This window comes from Dipodomys merriami, unplaced genomic scaffold (genome assembly GCF_024711535.1).
Source record: "Dipodomys merriami isolate MVZ:Mamm:240054 unplaced genomic scaffold, mDipMer1.0.p SCAF_17, whole genome shotgun sequence".
In the NCBI taxonomy this organism is placed as follows: Eukaryota; Metazoa; Chordata; class Mammalia; order Rodentia; family Heteromyidae; genus Dipodomys; species Dipodomys merriami.
The window spans coordinates 5,591,297-5,595,535 of record NW_027203048.1 but is presented as its reverse complement, the minus strand read 5'-3'; the positions used below and the strand labels follow the sequence as shown (position 1 = coordinate 5,595,535).

The 4,239-nt window shown below is 39.5% G+C and overlaps 1 pseudogene; it reads right to left on the bottom strand.

Moving 5' to 3' along the window:
* Positions 1-1,964: 1,964 nt before the first annotated feature.
* On the bottom strand, positions 1,965-2,128 carry LOC138829336 (U2 spliceosomal RNA; annotated as a pseudogene).
* Positions 2,129-4,239: the final 2,111 nt, after the last annotated feature.

Here is a 4,239-nt window from a genome sequence, read left to right as displayed (position 1 = left end):
CAAATAGTGTTGCTGGCTTCTTTAGGTGTTACTGTGTGTTTGATTAAAAAAATACTGTGGGCATATGTGCATGAGTGTATGTATGGGTGCATGTGTGTGTGTGTGTGTGTGTGTGTGTGTGTGTGTGTGTGTGTGTGTGTTTGTGTGTGTGTGTTTGTGTGTGTGTTTGTGTGAGGGGGTGGGGTGGGGTTGGGGTGGGAGTGCATTGAATGCTACTTTGGTTCATTCTTAACAGCAAGTTCTGATCCCTCCAAAGCATAATGTCTGGAGCTTCTCAAAGCCTGTCTACTCCTGACATATGAGAGAGGAAGATCAACACACGAACAAGAGGAGCCTTTCCGAGAATCTCACTCCTACCCAGAACTCTCAGATTTCTCATCTTGACTCTGCAGCATTTGTTCCCAGGTTTATGTAGTTTCCATGTGAGTGAGGTTAGCTAACACCAATATCCTAAGGTCATGCCAAACCATGGAGTGCTAATTAAAATGGCAGGATCAGAAGACGCAGAGGCTATTTCTTCCAAGGTGTCTGATGTACAGACTTGATTGTATATGCTCTGAGTGTGCACATGATAGTGCTGTTGAATATGTTTGAGATGGAAAGCTTCAAAAGATTTTTTCCCCCAATGTATCACCACTCCTTCCTCCCTTATTGTAGCAAGATAAGGCCTCAGAAAAAGGACCAAATGTATTTTGATGCGAATTTATAAATATTGAATGGTTCTTGGTTACCTCCACTTTAATAGGAAATAATGAAAGGTGACTATGCTCTCCTGAAGAAACCTTTGCGTTGATGATGATTGCTCTACATAATTGTTCTTCCAAATCTAGTTATTGGCCACTCTTCTCTAGGAAGCATTGATATTTTAGGAAGCAGTGACTAGTGCAAAAACCTGAATCTTTACCTTTTATTTTAATTAACTTCCAATTAAAAATGTCACATTGGATGACGATGGCCACCAGAAGTAAAGAAATAAACTATTCTGAAGTATGAAACATAAGTCTCATAACTATTGCAAATGAAGTGTGCATTTATTAGGAGCGATTAATTTGTTTGGTAGGACTGTGGTATGATTACTGCTACATTAAAGTGCAATCGTCTCTTCTGCCCAGGACAAAGGTGTTGACGAAAGCAACAAGAAGCTGCTTAATATATGCGTTGTGTTAGGTGCTGTCGTTCCTGCCTGGAATCCTGGCCACTTGGGTGGTGGGGAGAGGAGAATCCCAGTGTAAGACCAGCCAAGTCAGAAAGAGTTAGCAAGACCTTATTTGTTAGAACAAGCTGGGAAAGGTGGCATAGGTCTGCAATCATAATTGCAGAGGAGGCTGACTTAGAAGGATTGTGGTCTTACAAAGCAACAACAAATCACACGGTACCTTATAAATAGGTTAGAAACAATAGCAACAAAGAAGAAACCACTTGTGCCCTTATCTTGGGGTTCATTTCTCTTATCATCTTACCTGACCTTTTCTGCTTGTCTCAGATGTATACTGTGTTTTCACTGTATTTGATGTTGGTCTAATTTGGGGAAAAAACAAATTTTTTAAATAGGGATACAGGTGGACCCCTGGCAACAATGAGATGTACAAGATGCTATGTTGAAAAATGAACTTTACAATTTAGGCGGGTGGTGGGGGGTTGTAATTGTGGAGATGGGAGGGAAGGGATGGTAGGGGAAAACAAAGCAGGAGGCAACAATGCTTGATAGGAAATGTACTCATTACCTTGCTCATGTGATTGTAACCCCTCTGTACAGTATTTTCACAATAAAAATGTTTTGTTTTGTTTTTTTGTCGGTCATGAGGCTTGAACTCTGGGCCTGGGCGCTGCCCCTCAGCTCTTCAGCTCAAGGCGAGAGCCGCGATTCTCAGATCTCAGCCTCCTGAGTAGCTAGGATTATAGGCGTGAGCCACCGGCGCCCAGCAGTACTTGTCTAACTTTAAACCACTTTAATTCCCCCCAGAAGGAGGTGCACCGTTCCTGGAAGTACTGCCATACCAAGTCGATGCGTGGAGTGAATGGAGCAAGCTCCTATTCTGACTCTTTTTTTAAAAAAAAAAGGATTGTGGTCTGAGATAGGTTTGAGTAAAAAAGCATGAGACCCTCTCTGAATAATAACAGAAGGAATAAAAGACCAGTAGTGTTGCTCAAATGGTAGAATGCTAGCTTAGCAAATACAATGTTCTGAATTTAAACCACAGTGTAAATAAATGCCTAGGTAAATAAATGAACGGTCCTTATATGAGAGAATGCCTGGTCATCATAAACAATACAATGTATGGCTTCAGTAAATGCTTCTCTGAGCCAGGCACTGGAAAATCATGCTTGAATCATTTGGGCACTAATTCTATCAGGTAAAATTACTGCCTTCCTAATTTTACTGGTAAAGAAAGTGAGGTATAGAAAAACCAAGGCCTTGCCCTAGCTAAAAACAACTAGCAAATATTGAAGTCTTGATTTCCATTTGGTTTTATCTGTCTCCAAATTCCACAATCGCAATTACAGCTTACTATTGTGACTATGAACTAAAAAGTCAGCTTACTTTTGGGGTGATTAATGAATTTCATATCCGAATACAGTGCTGTCGATCTCTAGGGACCCTTTCTTTCTTTCCTTGAGGATTATATTTAAAATAAAAATGATATCTAGATGCAACTAACCCAAGGTAAATATTCTCTAAAAGGCAACGGCATTATCTTTACTGCTGTTATAATTATGACATTTCTCTAAACTCTAATTGCATCTGTGATATCAATCAGTAGGGTCACTGAGACTTGAATGACTATCAGAAGTGATTCTGCCCTTCATGCCAACAATGACAAAAATATCACAAAAAATATAGTTCTGATGATTTAAGGAACCCAAATAGCATAGCTAAGAACATTTTGCCCCATAGCTTGGAGTTATTGCTGTATGTGATTCTGTCCTATATTCATGTCAATAATGGTGTTCATAGATATGCTCCTCAATAGTTCCTAAATTTGGATTTTAAGAAATCCTGTATCTCATTGTCTAAATAACTGTTGCCCGGTGGCCAGGGGTGGGTGCTGATAAACTCTATTGAATTATTAATTGAAGCAGACATTGCTTCTACCAACCAGCATTTCCACTGAGCATAGTGATTACTTTCTGCCATCCCTTCTCCCTGAAATGCATTTCCTAGAATTTCTACCCAAAGGATTCATCCGTCACTGTGCTGGGCATTGAGGTTGATGAAAACACATCTACCTCTTATATTAATCGGGAGGGCTCACAACCACAAAGCACTTAGCCGTCAGCCATATGATCTGAAATGAATTCAATGAACTTGATTTGTTCTAATTCTTCAGTATTTTTAATTGGTCCCATGCTGATTGCCAGTTAGTGTTCACAACATTTAATTCAAGTTAACCATTTGATTACTCATCTTTTCATTACATGTATGAATTACAGCACTCCGGAGTTTGAGTGTCATTTCACGAGGGACACATGGACATTGCTTCTGATCCTCTATGACATTTAAAAGAGTTCTGATGACACAACACAAACCCAGTGGACTCCTAGAATATTAACAAATCAACTGAATTCTTGAGTCGAACAGGTGGTGACCACTTTTGGTTCTGTAGTGAAGAAAATCTGCAGCTGTGCTCCACTCAGCACTGAGATAGACCCAAGAACCTCTAAGAAGACAGCAGAGGTTATGAAAGGCTGAGGAACCCAGGCAGAATTGTAAGCATCAAACAGTGAGAGGGAGCATCTTTTGAAGGAACATCAGTATCACAGATGACTCTTGAGTAATGTCTAACGTTTGGAAAGTGCTCGAAGCCCATGAAACTGCTTGGGATAAGAAATCAGGAAAAATATTCTGGGTAGGAGAGAGGCAAACAAGAGTGGGTGTATCCACAAATGAAAGGAAGAAAGTTATGAAAATGTATTTAGTATCTTCAGGGCACATTATATGCATTGTACTCATAACTTGATTTTTGGAATTGAAACTCCTTCACACAACTACTTAATTAAAAGAAAGGAAGAAAGGAAAAAAAGAAAAAAAGGGAGGGAAGAGGGAAGAAGAGGAAAATCATGAAACAGTGGGAGGAGGATGAGTGAAGCTTTGAAACAACTAATCTAGGTACAGTGTTTGAACTAAGCATGAACATCACAGGATTTAGTATAGTAAAATATCTATTTAGTGATTTTCATTTTCTATACACTTGTTAATCAGTTAAGACAAACAGTTGAGATAGTAGTGCTTTTCTAGGT